The sequence below is a fragment of the Ascaphus truei genome, chromosome 13 (assembly GCF_040206685.1).
Source record: "Ascaphus truei isolate aAscTru1 chromosome 13, aAscTru1.hap1, whole genome shotgun sequence".
Taxonomy (NCBI): Eukaryota; Metazoa; Chordata; class Amphibia; order Anura; family Ascaphidae; genus Ascaphus; species Ascaphus truei.
This window is the reverse complement of record NC_134495.1, coordinates 10,716,108-10,734,542: the sequence shown is the minus strand read 5'-3', so window position 1 is coordinate 10,734,542 and position 18,435 is coordinate 10,716,108. Positions and strand designations below refer to the sequence as shown.

The 18,435-nt window shown below is 50.3% G+C and overlaps 1 protein-coding gene across 1 annotated transcript in view; it reads right to left on the bottom strand.

The window, feature by feature from the left end:
• The window catches only part of GGT1 (gamma-glutamyltransferase 1), a 30,706-nt gene extending 18,734 nt beyond the window's left edge, over positions 1 to 11,972 (bottom strand). Inside the window, exon 1 of the mRNA XM_075569223.1 lies at positions 11,800 to 11,972. The gene's annotated coding sequence lies outside the window, so the exon portion shown is untranslated. The remainder of the gene's footprint in view (positions 1 to 11,799) is intronic.
• Positions 11,973 to 18,435: the final 6,463 nt, after the last annotated feature.

Genomic DNA, 18,435 nt, shown 5'->3' with positions numbered 1-18,435 from the left:
GGGCGTGCCTGTCCTCGGGCACTTAGCGTGTGAGCTCCTCGGGTCAGGGTGCGCTGCGCAGCTTGGATTGTACTGTATACAGCACTGCGTATACTCCCCCGCCTGCAGTGCATTGCACCTCCCTGCTACTAGCCCTTAACCCCTTCCCTTCCAGAGAGTGGGCTGCTTCCTGGCAGTGTGGGGGCATAATGTACAGAGTTACCCCGTGCCCGTAATGTCAGGCCCCTTGGTGATGCTGCAGAGCCCCACATAAGATGCTGTGACAGGCAGAGAGCGGGTGGGTGGCAGTGCCATCTGTTCTAGTAATGCGAGCACTGCCAACCCCCTCTCACCCCCCCTGCCCGCCCCCCTAAATGTCAGGAGATCCGGTATTACCAGCACACGCTCCTCGGACCAGTATCATAGGAGACCTGTGCAGGTGTGCCAGGCGGACCCTGCTGGGGCAGGTCTCAGGGTGGGGCAGGATATGGGGCAGAGTCTGGGGCAGTAATGGGAGTCATAGGGACCCCAACAGGTGCATCACTGAAGTTCTCTATACTGTGTGTGTGTGTGTGTGTGTGTGTGTGTGTGTGTGTGTGTGTGTGTGTGTGTGTGTGTGTGTGTGTGTATATATCCATAAAAGCCGGGCCTGTTGTGGTCCCCCTTGAGGACTGAGTTTGGAGATCCCTGACCTAGCATACAGTGCTCCCACTGCAGCAAGGGATTCTGGGAAATGACATGCAAATGATGACACCGTTGTGATGGTGTATATATATATATATATATATATATATATATATATATATATATATATATATATATATATATATATATATATATATCCCTGTCCGTGCTGGAGGAGCCTGCATTGCAAAGAAAGAGTTCATTGATTCCTAGACAATGTGATCTTTATTCCTGTGATGCTACAAACGCTGAACTCCCGAGGGGTGGGACTTTGCACCCTGACACCCTCCCGCCCGCCCGCAGCGGGGAGCGGTCAGCTCCAAAGGTCAAAACAAACACGGTTCTGTTTTGCATTGTGTTCTACTAACATGATCTGGGGCAGGGGCAGGAAGAGGGGAATCTAGGCTCTGGGGGCAGGAAGGGGGGGGCAGTGAGGGGGCAGTGTGGAGGTGGTGAGAAGACAGTGAAGCGGTAGTGAGTGGGCAGTGAGAGGGCAGTGAGAGGGCAGTGTGGGGGCAGTGTAGAGACGGTGATAGGGCAGTGTGGGGGCAGTGTAGAGACGGTGACAGGGCAGTGTGGGGGCAGTGAGAGGGCAGTGTTGGGGCAGTGAGAGGGCAGTGTGGGGGCAGTGTAGAGACGGTGAGAAGGCAGTGTGGAGGCGGTGAGAGGGCAGTGTGGAGGCGGTGAGAGGGCAGTGCGGGGGCAGTGAGAGGGCAGTGAGAGGGCAGTGTGGGGGCAGTGTAGAGACGGTGATAGGGCAATGTGGGGGCAGTGTAGAGACGGTGATAGGGCAGTGAGAGGGCAGTGTTGGGGCAGTGAGAGGGCAGTGTGGGGGCAGTGTAGAGATGGTGAGAGGGCAGTGTGGAGGTGGTGAGAGGGCAGTGTGGAGGCGGGGAGAGGGCAGTGTGGAGGCAGTGTGGGGGCAGTGTAGAGACGGTGATAGGGCAGTGTGGAGGCAGTGAGAGGGCAGTGTGGAGGCAGTGAGAGGGTAGTGTGGAGGCAGTGAGAGGGCAGTGTGGAGGCAGTGAGAGGGCAGTGTGGAGGCAGTGTGGAGGCAGTGAGAGGGTAGTGTGGAGGCAGTGAGAGGGCAGTGTGGAGGCAGTGAGAGGGCAGTGTGGAGGCAGTGAGAGGGCAGTGTGGAGGCAGTGAGAGGGCAGTGTGGAGGCAGTGAGAGGGTAATGTGTAGGCAGTGAGAAGGCAGTGTGTAGGCAGTGAGAGGGCAGTGTGGAGGCAGTGAGAGGGTAGTGTGGAGGCAGTGAGAGGGCAGTGTGGAGGCAGTGTGGAGGCAGTGAGAGGGTAGTGTGGAGGCAGTGAGAGGGCAGTGTGGAGGCAGTGAGGGCAGTGTGGAGGCAGTGAGAGGGCAGTGTGGCAGCAGTGAAAGGGCAGTGTGGAGGCAGTGAGAGGGCAGTGTGGAGGCAGTGAGAGGGTAGTGTGGAGGCAGTGAGAGGGCAGTGTGGAGGCAGTGAGAGGGTAGTGTGGAGGCAGTGAGAGGGCAGTGTGGCGGCAGTGAGGGGGCAGTGTGGAGGCAGTGAGAGGGCAGTGTGGAGGCAGTGAGAGGGTAGTGTGGAGGCAGTGAGAGGGCAGTGTGGAGGCAGTGAGAGGGCAGTGTGGAGGCAGCGAGAGGGTAGTGTGGAGGCAGTGAGAGGGCAGTGAGAGGGCAGTGTGGAGGCAGTGAGAGGGCAGTGTGGAGGCAGTGAGAGGGCAGTGTGGAGGCAGTGAGAGGGCAGTGTGGAGGCAGTGAGAGGGCAGTGTGGAGGCAGTGTGCAGGCGGTGAGAGAGCAACAAGGAGGCTGTAAGGAGGCAGCGAGGAGGCTGTAAGGAGGCAGTGAGAGGGCAGTGTGCAGGCGGTGAGAGGGCAGTGTGCAGGCAGTGAGAGTGCAGCAAGGAGGCAGTGAGAGGGCAGTGTGCAGGCGGTGAGAGGGCAGTGAGAGGGCAGTGTGGAGGCGATGAGAGGGCAGTGAGAGAGCAGTGAGAGTGCAGCAAGGAGGCAGTGAAAGGGCAGTGAGAGGCACTTTCCAAGTGATAAGAGTCCATCTCAGTGTTATTAAACATGCTGTACTCTACTTTCTACATCAATAAGCATTCTTCCTGCAATCACAGATTGCACCGCACCGTGTGCTTTAAAGCTTACAGCAAACACAGCAGGCGCAGAGAGAGGCGTATGTCCGAGAGAAAGGAGGGAGAGAAGGGGAGAGAAGTGAGCAGCAGGAGCAGAGAGAGGCGTATGTCCGAGAGAAAGGAGGAAGAGAAGGGGAGAGAAGTGAGCAGCAGGAGCAGAGAGAGGCGTATGTCCGAGAGAAAGGAGGAAGAGAAGGGGAGAGAAGTGAGCAGCAGGTGTCAGAGAGAGAGCGAGAGCGCGGAGAGGGACGTGTGCCAGAGAGAGACATCCCCGCAGTGTGAGACAGTGTGAGTGCAGAGAGGCATATGCCAGCTACAGAGACCGGGCCTGAGAGCAAGATACTGTCATCGTAACCAATAGTCAGATTGCTATCAAAAGAAAAACAGTATAAGAAGAAAGTAGAATTAATATTGTATACTTGGACAGGTGGTTTCAGCAGGTGCTCCCAACCCAGGCTCTGATGTGCGCTCCCAAACCAGGCTCTGATGTGCGCTCCCAAACCAGGCTCTGATGTGTGCTCCCAACCCAGGCTCTGATGTGCGCTCCCAAACCAGGCTCTGATGTGTGCTCCCAACCCAGGCTCTGATGTGCGCTCCCAAACCAGGCTCTGATGTGTGGTCCCAAACCAGGCTCTGATGTGTGGTCCCAAACCAGGCTCTGATGTGTGCTCCCAACCCAGGCTCTGATGTGCGCTCCCACACCAGGCTCTGATGTGTGCTCCCAAACCAGGCTCTGATGTGTGCTCCCAACCCAGGCTCTGATGTGCGCTCCCAAACCAGGCTCTGATGTGTGCTCCCAAACCAGGCTCTGATGTGCGCTCCCAAACCAGGCTCTGATGTGTGCTCCCAAACCAGGCTCTGATGTGTGCTCCCAACCCAGGCTCTGATGTGTGCTCCCAAACCAGGCTCTGATGTGCGCTCCCAAACCAGGCTCTGATGTGTGCTCCCAAACCAGGCTCTGATGTGCGCTCCCAAACCAGGCTCTGATGTGCGCTCCCAAACCAGGCTCTGATGTGCGCTCCCAAACCAGGCTCTGATGTGTGCTCCCAACCCAGGCTCTGATGTGCGCTCCCAAACCAGGCTCTGATGTGTGCTCCCAACCCAGGCTCTGATGTGCGCTCCCAAACCAGGCTCTGATGTGTGCTCCCAACCCAGGCTCTGATGTGCGCTCCCAAACCAGGCTCTGATGTGTGCTCCCAACCCAGGCTCTGATGTGTGGTCCCAAACCAGGCTCTGATGTGCGCTCCCAAACCAGGCTCTGATGTGTGCTCCCAAACCAGGCTCTGATGTGCGCTCCCAAACCAGGCTCTGATGTGTGCTCCCAAACCAGGCTCTGATGTGTGCTCCCAACCCAGGCTCTGATGTGCGCTCCCAAACCAGGCTCTGATGTGCGCTCCCAAACCAGGCTCTGATGTGTGCTCCCAAACCAGGCTCTGATGTGTGGTCCCAAACCAGGCTCTGATGTGCGGTCCCAAACCAGGCTCTGATGTGTGGTCCCAAACCAGGCTCTGATGTGCGCTCCCAAACCAGGCTCTGATGTGCGCTCCCAAACCAGGCTCTGATGTGCGCTCCCAAACCAGGCTCTGATGTGTGGTCCAAACAAGTAAAATACTAACTAGTGTCAATATAAATACTGTGACTATCAGTGTGTTACACGCACCTGAGAACATTATCGTGAAAAGTGCAACATATATCCTGTTATTTCTGCAAATAAACTTGTTCTAGACGATCTGAACTCAAAAAATATTGTGTGCTGTAATAACCCAATAACCGAGACAGTGAGAGACTGCACTCTGATAGAGACAGTGAGAGACTGCAGGGAGGGAAGAGGTGTCACTCTAATAGTGACAGTCAGAGAGAGGCAAAGACACAGCACTCTGATAGAGACAGTGAGAGACTGCAGGGAGGGAAGAGGTGTCACTCTGATAGTGACAGTCAGAGAGAGGCGAAGAGACAGCACTCTGATAGACAGTGAGAGACTGCAGGGAGGGAAGAGGTGGCACTCTAATAGTGACAGTCAGAGAGAGGCAAAGACACAGCACTCTGATAGAGACAGTGAGAGACTGCAGGGAGGGAAGAGGTGGCACTCTAATAGTGACAGTCAGAGAGAGGCAAAGACACAGCACTCTGATAGAGACAGTGAGAGACTGCAGGGAGGGAAGAGGTGGCACTCTAATAGTGACAGTCAGAGAGAGGCGAAGAGACAGCACTCTGATAGAGACAGTGAGAGACTGCATGGAGGGAAGAGGTGGCACTCTAATAGTGACAGTCAGAGAGAGGCGAAAAGACAGCACTCTGATAGAGACAGTGAGAGACTGCAGGGAGGGAAGAGGTGGCACTCTGCTAGTGACAGTCAGAGAGAGGCAAAGACACAGCACTCTGATAGAGACAGTGAGAGACTGCATGGAGGGAAGAGGTGGCACTCTGCTAGTGACAGTCAGAGAGAGGCGAAGAGACAGCACTCTGATAGAGACAGTGAGAGACTGCATGGAGGGAAGAGGTGGCACTCTGCTAGTGACAGTCAGAGAGAGGCAAAGACACAGCACTCTGATAGAGACAGTGAGAGACTGCATGGAGGGAAGAGGTGGCACTCTGCTAGTGACAGTCAGAGAGAGGCGAAGAGACAGCACTCTGATAGAGACAGTGAGAGACTGCATGGAGGGAAGAGGTGGCACTCTGATAGTGACAGTCAGAGAGAGGCTAAGAGACAGCACTCTGATAGAGACAGTGAGAGACTGCAGGGAGGGAAGAGGTGGCACTCTGCTAGTGACAGTCAGAGAGAGGCGAAGAGACAGCACTCTGATAGAGACAGTGAGAGACTGCAGGGAGGGAAGAGGTGGCACTCTGCTAGTGACAGTCAGAGAGAGGCAAAGACACAGCACTCTGATAGAGACAGTGAGAGACTGCAGGGAGGGAAGAGGTGGCACTCTGCTAGAGAGAGTCAGAGAGAGGCAAAGAGACAGCACTCTGATAGAGACAGTGAGAGACTGCACTCTGATAGAGACAGTGAGAGACTGCAGGGAGGGAAGAGGTGGCACTCTAATAGTGACAGTCAGAGAGAGGCAAAGACACAGCACTCTGATAGAGACAGTGAGAGACTGCACTCTGATAGAGACAGTGAGAGACTGCAGGGAGGGAAGAGGTGGCACTCTGCTAGTGACAGTCAGAGAGAGGCGAAGAGACAGCACTCTGATAGAGACAGTGAGAGACTGCAGGGAGGGAAGAGGTGGCACTCTGCTAGTAACAGTCAGAGAGAGGCAAAGACACAGCACTCTGATAGAGACAGTGAGAGACTGCACTCTGATAGAGACAGTGAGAGACTGCAGGGAGGGAAGAGGTGGCACTCTAATAGTGACAGTCAGAGAGAGGCAAAGACACAGCACTCTGATAGAGACAGTGAGAGACTGCACTCTGATAGAGACAGTGAGAGACTGCAGGGAGGGAAGAGGTGGCACTCTAATAGTGACAGTCAGAGAGAGGCAAAGACACAGCACTCTGATAGAGACAGTGAGAGACTGCAGGGAGGGAAGAGGTGGCACTCTGCTAGTGACAGTCAGAGAGAGGCAAAGAGACAGCACTCTGATAGAGACAGTGAGAGACTGCATGGAGGGAAGAGGTGGCACTCTGATAGTGACAGTCAGAGAGAGGCAAAGACACAGCACTCTGATAGAGACAGTGAGAGACTGCAGGGAGGGAAGAGGTGTCACTCTGCTAGTGACAGTCAGAGAGAGGCGAAGAGACAGCACTCTGATAGAGACAGTGAGAGACTGCAGGGAGGGAAGAGGTGTCACTCTGCTTGAGTGACAGTCAGAGAGAGGCAAAGACACAGCACTCTGATAGAGACAGTGAGAGACTGCATGGAGGGAAGAGGTGGCACTCTGCTAGTGACAGTCAGAGAGAGGCAAAGACACAGCACTCTGATAGAGACAGTGAGAGACTGCAGGGAGGGAAGAGGTGTCACTCTGCTAGTGACAGTCAGAGAGAGGCGAAGACACAGCACTCTGATAGAGACAGTGAGAGACTGCATGGAGGGTAGAGGTGGCACTCTGCTAGAGTGACAGTCAGAGAGAGGCGAAGACACAGCACTCTGATAGAGACAGTGAGAGACTGCAGGGAGGGAAGAGGTGGCACTCTGCTAGTAACAGTCAGAGAGAGGCAAAGACACAGCACTCTGATAGAGACAGTGAGAGACTGCATGGAGGGAAGAGGTGGCACTCTGCTAGTAACAGTCAGAGAGAGGCAAAGACACAGCACTCTGATAGAGACAGTGAGAGACTGCAGGGAGGGAAGAGGTGGCACTCTGCTAGTGACAGTCAGAGAGAGGCGAAGAGACAGCACTCTGATAGAGACAGTGAGAGACTGCAGGGAGGGAAGAGGTGTCACTCTGCTTGAGTGACAGTCAGAGAGAGGCAAAGACACAGCACTCTGATAGAGACAGTGAGAGACTGCAGGGAGGGAAGAGGTGGCACTCTGCTAGTGACAGTCAGAGAGAGGCAAAGACACAGCACTCTGATAGAGACAGTGAGAGACTGCATGGAGGGAAGAGGTGGCACTCTGCTAGTGACAGTCAGAGAGAGGCAAAGACACAGCACTCTGATAGAGACAGTGAGAGACTGCAGGGAGGGAAGAGGTGTCACTCTGCTAGTGACAGTCAGAGAGAGGCGAAGACACAGCACTCTGATAGAGACAGTGAGAGACTGCATGGAGGGTAGAGGTGGCACTCTGCTAGAGTGACAGTCAGAGAGAGGCGAAGACACAGCACTCTGATAGAGACAGTGAGAGACTGCAGGGAGGGAAGAGGTGGCACTCTGCTAGTGACAGTCAGAGAGAGGCGAAGAGACAGCACTCTGATAGAGACAGTGAGAGACTGCATGGAGGGAAGAGGTGGCACTCTGCTAGTAACAGTCAGAGAGAGGCAAAGACACAGCACTCTGATAGAGACAGTGAGAGACTGCAGGGAGGGAAGAGGTGGCACTCTGCTAGTGACAGTCAGAGAGAGGCGAAGAGACAGCACTCTGATAGAGACAGTGAGAGACTGCAGGGAGGGAAGAGGTGTCACTCTGCTTGAGTGACAGTCAGAGAGAGGCAAAGACACAGCACTCTGATAGAGACAGTGAGAGACTGCAGGGAGGGAAGAGGTGGCACTCTGCTAGTGACAGTCAGAGAGAGGCAAAGAGACAGCACTCTGATAGTGACAGTGAGAGACTGCAGGGAGGGAAGAGGTGTCACTCTGATAGTGACAGTCAGAGAGAGGCAAAGACACAGCACTGATAGAGACAGTGAGAGACTGCAGGGAGGGAAGAGGTGGCACTCTAATAGTGACAGTCAGAGAGAGGTAAAGACACAGCACTGATAGAGACAGTGAGAGACTGCAGGGAGGGAAGAGGTGGCACTCTGCTAGTGACAGTCAGAGAGAGGCAAAGAGACAGCACTCTGATAGAGACAGTGAGAGACTGCAGGGAGGGAAGAGGTGGCACTCTGCTAGTGACAGTCAGAGAGAGGCAAAGACACAGCACTCTGATAGACAGTGAGAGACTGCAGGGAGGGAAGAGGTGGCACTCTGCTAGTGACAGTCAGAGAGAGGCGAAGAGACAGCACTCTGATAGAGACAGTGAGAGACTGCATGGAGGGAAGAGGTGGCACTCTGCTAGTGACAGTCAGAGAGAGGCGAAGAGACAGCACTCTGATAGAGACAGTGAGAGACTGCATGGAGGGAAGAGGTGGCACTCTGCTAGTGACAGTCAGAGAGAGGCGAAGAGACAGCACTGATAGAGACAGTGAGAGACTGCAGGGAGGGAAGAGGTGGCACTCTGCTAGAGTGACAGTCAGAGAGAGGCAAAGACACAGCACTCTGATAGAGACAGTGAGAGACTGCATGGAGGGAAGAGGTGGCACTCTGCTAGTGACAGTCAGAGAGAGGCGAAGAGACAGCACTGATAGAGACAGTGAGAGATTGCAGGGAGGGAAGAGGTGGCACTCTGCTAGTGACAGTCAGAGAGAGGCGAAGAGACAGCACTCTGATAGAGACAGTGAGAGACTGCATGGAGGGAAGAGGTGGCACTCTGCTAGAGTGACAGTCAGAGAGAGGCAAAGAGACAGCACTCTGATAGAGACAGTGAGAGACTGCATGGAGGGTAGAGGTGGCACTCTGCTAGAGTGACAGTCAGAGAGAGGCAAATACACAGCACTCTGATAGTGACAGTGAGAGACTGCAGGGAGGGAAGAGGTGGCACTCTGCTAGTGACAGTCAGAGAGAGGCGAAGAGACAGCACTCTGATAGACAGTGAGAGACTGCAGGGAGGGAAGAGGTGGCACTCTGCTAGTGACAGTCAGAGAGAGGCAAAGAGACAGCACTCTGATAGAGACAGTGAGAGACTGCATGGAGGGAAGAGGTGTCACTCTGCTTGAGTGACAGTCAGAGAGAGGCAAAGACACAGCACTCTGATAGAGACAGTGAGAGACTGCAGGGAGGGAAGAGGTGGCACTCTGATAGTGACAGTCAGAGAGAGGCTAAGAGACAGCACTCTGATAGAGACAGTGAGAGACTGCATGGAGGGAAGAGGTGTCACTGTGCTTGAGTGACAGTCAGAGAGAGGCAAAGACACAGCACTCTGATAGAGACAGTGAGGGGAAATGATATCCAGCGCTCAAAGAAGCTGGAGATTTACCACAGCCTAAAGAGAGAATACACCCTGGCACCCTACAGTACCTACTGAAGGTGAAAGACCCAAAGCAGAGACAGACCTTGGGCCAGTACAGAATGAGTGGAAATAGACACACACAGAACTGGAAGCCCCAGGAGATGAGACTGTGCCAGCGATGTGAGCTAGGAGAGGTGTGTGAGACACACAGACACACACAGAACTGGAAGCCCCGGGAGATGAGACTGTGCCAGCGATGTGAGCTAGGAGAGGTGTGAGAGACACAGACAGAACTGGAAGCCCCGGGAGATGAGCCTGTGCCAGCGATGTGAGCTAGGAGAGGTGTGTGAGAGACACAGGCAGACACAGACAGAACTGGAAGCCCTGGGAGGTGAGACTGTGCCAGCGATGTGAGCTAGGAGAGGTGTGTGAGAGAGACAGGCAGACACAGACAGAACTGGAAGCCCCGGGAGGTGAGACTGTGCCAGCGATGTGAGCTAGGAGAGGTGTGTGAGAGAGACAGGCAGACACAGAAAGAACCGGAAGCCCCGGGAGGTGAGACTGTGCCAGCGATGTGAGCTAGGAGAGGTGTGTGAGACACAGGCAGACACAGACAGAACTGGAAGCCCCAGGAGATGAGACTGTGTCAGCAATGTGAGCTAGGAGTGGTGTGTGAGACACAGGCAGACACACACAGAACTGGAAGCCCCGGGAGATGAGACTGTGCCAGCGATATGAGCTAGGAGTGGTGTGTGAGAGACACAGGCAGACACGGACAGAACTGGAAGCCCCTGGAGATGAGACTGTGCCGGCGATGTGAGCTAGGAGAGGTGTGTGAGACAGACAGACACTGACAGAACTGGAAGCCCCAGGAGATGAGACTGTGCCAGCGATGTGAGCTAGGAGAGGTGTGTGAGACACAGGCAGACACAGACAGAACCGGAAGCCCTGGGAGATGAGACTGTGCCAGTGATGTGAGCTAGGAGAGGTGTGTGAGAGAGACACAGGCAGATACAGAAAGAACTGGAAGCCCCGGGAGATGAGACTGTGCCAGTGATGTGAGCTAGGAGAGCTGTGTGGGACACACAGACAGAACTGGAAGCCCCGGGAGATGAGACTGTGCCAGCGATGTGAGCTAGGAGAGGTGTGTGAGACACAGGCAGACCCAGACAGAACTGGAAGCCCCGGGAGATGAGACTGTGCCAGCAATGTGAGCTAGGAGAGGTGTGTGAGAGACACAGGCAGACACAGACAGGACTGGAAGCCCCGGGAGATGAGACTGTGCTAGCGATGTGAGCTAGGAGAGGTGTGTGAGAGACACAGGCAGACACAGACAGGACTGGAAGCCCCGGGAGATGAGACTGTGCCAGTGATGTGAGCTAGGAGAGGTACAAGATGAAACACACTTCCGACTGTGCTGTGCACAATACTCTGAAGTGAGGAGCGCCCACCTGGAGAAACTCACAGCTCTTATCCAGAACTTTAATAATATAGAAGAGAACCAAAAAATAGCGATCCTCCAGAGGAAACCCCAGATAAACTGGCTGCAACATTATATCAGCACCTGCCACAGGCTGAGACGCCCACTAACCCCCACATCCCTGTGTGTAACTGTTACCCATGTACTGTGCAATCATTATACCCTACCCCGTGTTATACATGTACTGTGTAACCATTATATCCTACCCTGTGTGATTCATGTACTGTGTAACCATTATACCCTACCCCCTGTTCTTCATGTACTGTGTAACCATTATACCCTACCCCCTGTTATTCATGTACTGTGTAACCATTATACACTACCCCCTGTTATTCATGTACTGTGTAACCATTATACACTACCCCGTGTTATACATGTACTGTGTAACCATTATATCCTACCCCCTGTTCTTCATGTACTGTGTAACCATTATACCCTACCCCGTGTTATACATGTACTGTGTAACCATTATATCCTACCCCCAGTTATTCATGTACTGCGTAATCATTATACCCTACTCCTTGTTATTCATGTACTGTGCAATCATTATACCCTACCCCCTGTTATACATGTACTGTGTAACCATTATACCCTACCCCCTGTTATACATGTACTGTGTAACCATTATACCCTACCCCCTGTTATACATGTACTGTGTAACCATTATACCCTACCCCCTGTTATTCACACTTTGGCAATACTGAAATGTTCTTTCGTCGTGCCCATAAAGCTTATTTCATTTGATTTCACTGCAGTGACATCTCTGGGAGACACTTCTGTTCTATGTTGAGTTGCCATGAAGTATTTGGCGTTTCCCAGTTCCTGCCTCACCCCCTCCCCACATCTACCCCGGGATGCCCCCTCACCTATCTGTGTAGGTGGCATTACCCCTCTTACCCGGGCTGAGCTGTGTCTCTGGGGTACCGCTTCTCCTGAGGATGAGGTGAGAATCACCGGCACTTCTTATTGCAGCTCCCAGAGGCTGGTTAAACTTTACTGAGAGGCGGAGACAGGGCAGAGAAAGTACGACGTGACCTCCCAGAGCCGGACCAGGTCTCAGACTCACCTGCAGCGGGATTCCGAGCACGTTTAGGGAGTAAGGAGTAGGATGATATCATAATAAGGGGAGGAGTTCCAGTCCTGTCATTAGGACGCAGCTATATGTGTCAATTTACCAAGAAATGGAGCCAGGATGTATAGGTATTTATTTACACAAAAGATTACAACAATACGTACTGTATGTCAAACATGTAAGCACGATAGAAAGCAGATCCCTGCCCTGATAAGCTGCTAACCAGCTGTGTAGGCTTTTTAATTGCTTTACAGCTATCAGGTAGAAGAACAGCTGATGAGATCAACACAACTTCTAAAGAAGGTACAGTTAATGGTGCACACCTGGGCTCTTAAAACGTAACATTTAATAAGTGTTGAAATAATAAACAGTTACACATGCTGAAAAAATAGAGGCAATACTGTATGTGAACATATAAAATGATAAAATCACAGGAGGAGGGGCTGACTATTTGATATCCACTGGGAGAGACGGCAGTGTCTTTGTCTCAAGGGTTATTTACATTTATTTATTTATAAAATGTTTTACCAGGAAGTAATACATTGACAGTTACCTCTCGTTTTTCAAGTATGTCCTGGGCACAGAGTTATGGTGACAGATACTTGGTTACAATAAGTGAGCAGAGGTTATACATTATATACAAGACTTTGCATGCACAGTAAGGAAGTGGAAGGGTGGGTGAAAGCGATCAATCAAAGACCACAATTGGTAAGTGAGATCTATATATATATATATATATATATATATATATATATATATATATATATATATATACAGTGTTCGACAAATCCATTCACCTACAGGCCCGTGGCGACTGGATTTGACCCCGTGGCGACCTCCTCATGGCTGCCAAATCAGGGCTGGAATGGGGACAGGACTAGGTGGCGAGTAGATTTTTTGGTTCGGCGAGTAGATTTTTGGGGGATTTGTCAACCACTATATATATATATGGTTTTTGAGGCAAAAAGTGACACTGTGTGCTCATTTGCATGTCATTTCCCAGAATCCCTTGCTGCAGTGGAAGTGCTGTATGCTGGGTGATAATGGGGAAAGGCGGGGTTGCAGACCTGCCTAAGACATGCAGATGAGCATACAGTTATATTTGCATATTTGCTTTCCTGTGGAGGGTTTTTGTCACTTTTTTTTACTCACCATAACTTAACTCAGTATTATGGTATAGCCTATCCCATAGCCTCTTTGCATACCCAGTTAAAATCAACCCCACACTGATGAGACCCATCAAGGTCGAAACAGCTGTCTGTGGGTGGTTTTCTGGGTATGCACCTTAACCCTGGCTGTGCTCAAAGCTGTGACCATGCAGCAAGCTTAAGCCTATAGGGAACCATGTTAAAAATGGTTTTTGAGGCAAAAAGTGACACTGTGTGCTCATTTGCATGTCATTTCCCAGAATCCCTTGCTGCAGTGGAAGTGCTGTATGCTGGGTGATAATGGGGAAAGTCAGGGTTGCAGACCTGCCTAAGACATGCAGATGAGCATACAGTTATATTTGCATATAACACCCCTTCCCAAAATGCTGATAATATATAAGGTAAGTCAATCGTATATACTGCTACAATCACGTTTTGGTTACAGACTGCCACAATTGTTGCTATTTCGCCTGGCAGTCAGATAGAACCACCAAGCAAGCGCCTGCTACTCTGTTGATACTATTGAGTTAAACGTAGACAGCCGGTTCGTGCTGCGCTGCGATCCACCGAGCTTGATCATAAGGCCGGGGCCATGCGCGCATGGGACGGTGCGAGTTGGCGTCACGCGCGCTTGGCTCTGGAGCGATCCGAGGCCTATGGGAATTTGATGAGGCGCGAGACGGGGAGGCGTGACCACGACGTCACATCCGCATCCATTCCCAATATTGTACACAAACATGGCGCAGGCGAAGAAACTTTGCTTGTATTTGTTGATGGAGGATACTTATCTAAAAACTACAGGACAAGAAATGGGGGGGGGGCGGGGGGGGGTACCCAGCACTCAAATGAGAAAAATAAAGTAAATGACAAATATATTATAAAGACGTTGCACTGTGATATTGCCACAATATGACCACACAATATGTATAGATAATCGCAAAGGTCAGAAATATACGTACAACTGTGAGTAACAGCAAAGGGAGTGGGGGAGGGGAAAGGAATAAGGAAAAGACAAGGGAAAAGGGGGAGGGATCAAGACAAATAAGGGGGGCAACGTTTCGGGGCAGTATTCCTCTTCTTCTGAACCGTTACCCACGATCACAGTGATCAAGGGAACTTGCCTTAAGTCCTATATGGACGGTAACTCCCAACACACTGAACAACTAAAAACAAAATACACCAAATGGCAACCTATAAGGTACTCTAGTGATCCAAGAGTGGGCACCAGTAAATGTATGCCCCAGCGAGGCTAGTGGAAATTAGATCAACCGACTGTAGAGTATATCACCAGGATAACCGGTAATTAGCAGAGATAATCTCAAGCAACAATGCTTTATAAGCCAGTAATGAAGGGGTGAATAACAAAACTGCTACAGGCTAAGAAAGCCAATAATATCATAGGATCAGTCAGATAGGCATAAGGTATAACCAGCACTTTAGCAGAGATAATCTCAAGCAACAATGCTCTATAAACTAGTAATGAAGGGGTTAATAACAAAACTGCTACAGGCTAAGCACGCCAATAATGTCACAGGATCAGAGTCAGAGGCATAAGGTATAACCAGCACTGGGGGGCTCAATGGGATTACTTGCACCCAGTAGGAGAAACGTCTCAGGAAGCCGCAGTGCGTACGCTGCAGGTCACCAGTGTCAGGAGTTACGGGAGATCTCATCTCTTGAGACTTGAAAAGAGACGTCAGCTGGGCTCTCTCCGTGTATAATCCCAAGGTTCAGCAAAGTATCCGGCCGCTCCACCTTCTATTACCATGCACCCCACAACTGGAAAAACCTACCCGAGACTCTCAAAACCGCCACTAGTCTAAGCACCCCACAACTGGAACAGTCTACCGGAGACTCTCACAGCCGCCACCAGTCTAAGTGCTGTTAAAACTAAAGCTATCTCACATTTTAATCTGGTCTGTAACTGTTACATACGCCCATAATATATATTATCTCTAACTGTGCATGCAATGTCTTGTATATAATGTATAACCTTGCTCACTTAATGTAACTATGTATTTATAACCATGTATTTGTCATCATAACTTTGTGCCCAGGACATACTGGGAAACGAGAGGTAACTCTCAATGTATTACTTCCCGGTAAACCATTTTATAAATAAATAAAATAAATAATGTAAATACAGTGCAAAATGACGCCCTACACTGGCTGTAACGTTTTGTTTTCTATGCCAGTCCTGGAACATTCAGAACTGACCCCCAATAAGCATACAGTTTGTCAGCAGCTGTGCTGGGCGTCCCCTTCCCACACACCGTAACTTGTATAATGTAGAGTTGTAGCTGCTGCCATAAACTCCTTACTGTGAATATCTCTTGGGTTGATAAGTTATCAATTGTATAAGATAGTGACAGAGTAACAGGGCTGGAGAAACCCTGCAGGAAGAGGTTAGGGGTGCTCCCCCACTCAATAGAAACGCGCAGAATACTTGCAGTGTTGTCAAAAGGGGAAGTGGGCAGAGCTGACTTGGGAAGAGGAGAGGGTGCTTGGCCAGACATGATGTTCTTTCCTTACCAAGGCTGTCTCACATTTGAATCTGGTCTGCAACTGTTATATACGCCTATAATATATATTCTCTTTAACTGTGCACGCAATGTCTTGTATATAATGTATACCCTGCTCATTTATGTAACTGTACTTGTAACCATGTATTATTTGTCTTATCTCTGTGCCCAGGACATACATGAAAACGAGAGGTAACTCTCAATGTATTACTTCCTGGGAAAACATTTTATAAATAAATAAATAAATGTCCATAGGGGGCATCATGAATATGTAACCCCCTAGTAGATATATGCAACTGAGATACACACTGACCCCTGCCTGGCTCCTCTCCATGGCATGCTAAGGATGTGACTTGTTGACTTGTTGAGGACATGGCCTCAGCCAATGACATTTGAGTCTGGAGAGGATGGGGTTACAGAGGGAGAGTCGAACTCCCTGGCAGAGCACGCAGGGGCAGAGCTGTCAAAAATTGACTTAAGTGGCGCTGGACAAATGTGAAACATCAAAGGTAATGATCTCAAACAAATGAGAATGATTTGTGAATTCAAACCCAGCATGGATGGTTCCTGGGAATGCTGCTCAGCTGCGGGAATTTCTTTTGTGGATCACGATGATATCCCACGTGGAAGAGAAAATAAAGTGCAAGCCTGGTGCATCATCTCAGGGGATGAACCTTCCAAGTGTCTTTAGATCTTAGGTGGCAGATATACTAGACACCATTTGGAAAATAGGTCTTGATCTAGACCAAAACAAAATGTGTTGCCCGAGTCGTGGTGGCCTGGGGACCAGTTTCCGAGTGGGACAACTCAACGGATGCTGGGTGACCAGATGACGGATCGGTCCGATAGTGGAGTAAGCGCAGAGCAGCGGTCTACCTGATAAAGGGAGGTGTGAATAGCTACCGAGGGGATCCTCATCACAGATAATTAAAGGTACCTAAGTCTTCACGAAGACACAGACCTGCTATATTAAAAACACAATCTACAAGAGCTCCAACGGTGTGCTGGCGACACCACACGGGCCCCTTAGATGCAGGGTCGGGTGATATTGGGCAGAGAGATTGGCATATACCCGCTCAGCGACTCATGTGAATTGTATTGTGCATATTGGGGAATGAGTATCCCCTTTCTGGTTGATATGTATATCTAGTTATGTATTAAGGGCCGTGCTATAAATACGCCTGTGTTATCTACATTCTGGTGTTGTGTTTCAATTATCCCGACCTACGGCCATGTACTAAGTAAGCCATGCAATACCGGCTATTAAAAGGGTGCAGGACTTGGGCCCCCAACTTAGTAGATAGAAATCAGTCTAATGATAATAACGAGGGGTTACATATACAGGGACATCATGTATATAGAGGGTATTATGTATACCGGGGACATCATATTTACAAGCAGGGCCGGAGTCTGACCTTCAGAGGCCCTGAGTTATGTCACATTTAGGAGACCCCAAAACTGAGAAATATAAACATGAAACGGAAATGAATGAGAGCACTATACCGGCGTTGTTATATACAGAGATGGCGGTGTAAAGCTAAAATGAGCAGTGTTTGCACATCACCTTCATTTTAATATTAAAACATTTCATTTCGGGATTTTTAGAGAGCAAAGTCACTGATGACGTCTTCAAAGGACCAGCCACGAAGTTTGTCACTTACGATGCACGGGATACTTAAGGTCGTATTTGAATGAAAAATGACGTTCAAGAATCTTCTTTTCCCCATATCTTCTTTCTTTATCATCCGATGTTAAAACTTGAAATATATATGTTTTTTGTATTTTTGAGGTCCCTTATAGTGTGAGGCCCTAACATGTTACTTAGTTAGCTTATGCGTAAGTCCGGCATGGTGTATAAGGGGCATCAATCATGTTATAGGGTAACCAGACATCCAGTGTTTTTGTCCTCTGGCCCGGTGTAATATGTGAAACACCTGTGCAGTTGTGTGTCGTGAGTAAGGTTTCCAGGTGTCTGGTATTGAACCGGACTGTCCTGTATTTGGACACTCTGCCCAGTAAAAACAATGAGGTAATACTGGACCTGTATGTGTATACCGGTATTACCTCTCTGGGCGTGTATGTGTATACCGGTATTACCTCTCTGGGCGTATGTGTATACCGGTATTACCTCTCTGGGCGTGTGTGTGTATACCGGTATTACCTCTCTGGGAGTGTATGTGTATACCGGTATTACCTCTCTGGGCGTGTATGTGTATACCGGTATTATCTCTCTGGGCGTGTATGTGTATTCCGGTGTTACCTCTCTGGGCGTGTATGTGTATACCGGTATTACCTCTCTGGGCGTATGTGTATACCGGTATTACCTCTCTGGGCGTGTATGTGTATACCGGTATTACCTCTCTGGGCGTGTATGTCTATACCGGTATTACCTCTCTGGGCGTGTATGTGTATTCCGGTATTACCTCTCTGGGCGTGTATGTGTATACCGGTATTACCTCTCTGGGCGTGTATGTGTATACCGGTATTACCTCTCTGGGCATGTATGTGTATACCGGTACTACCACTCTGGGCGTGTATGTGTATACCAGTATTACCTCTCTGGGCGTGTGTGTGTATACCGGTATTACCTCTCTGGGCGTGTATGTGTATACCGGTATTACGTCTCTGGGCGTGTATGTGTATTCCGGTATTACCTCTCTGGGCGTGTATGTGTATACCGGTATTACCTCTCTGGTCGTGTATGTGGGTACCGGATATAACCTCTATGGGCGTGTATGTGCATACCGGTATTACCTCTCTGGGCGTGTATGTGTATACCTTTATTACCTCT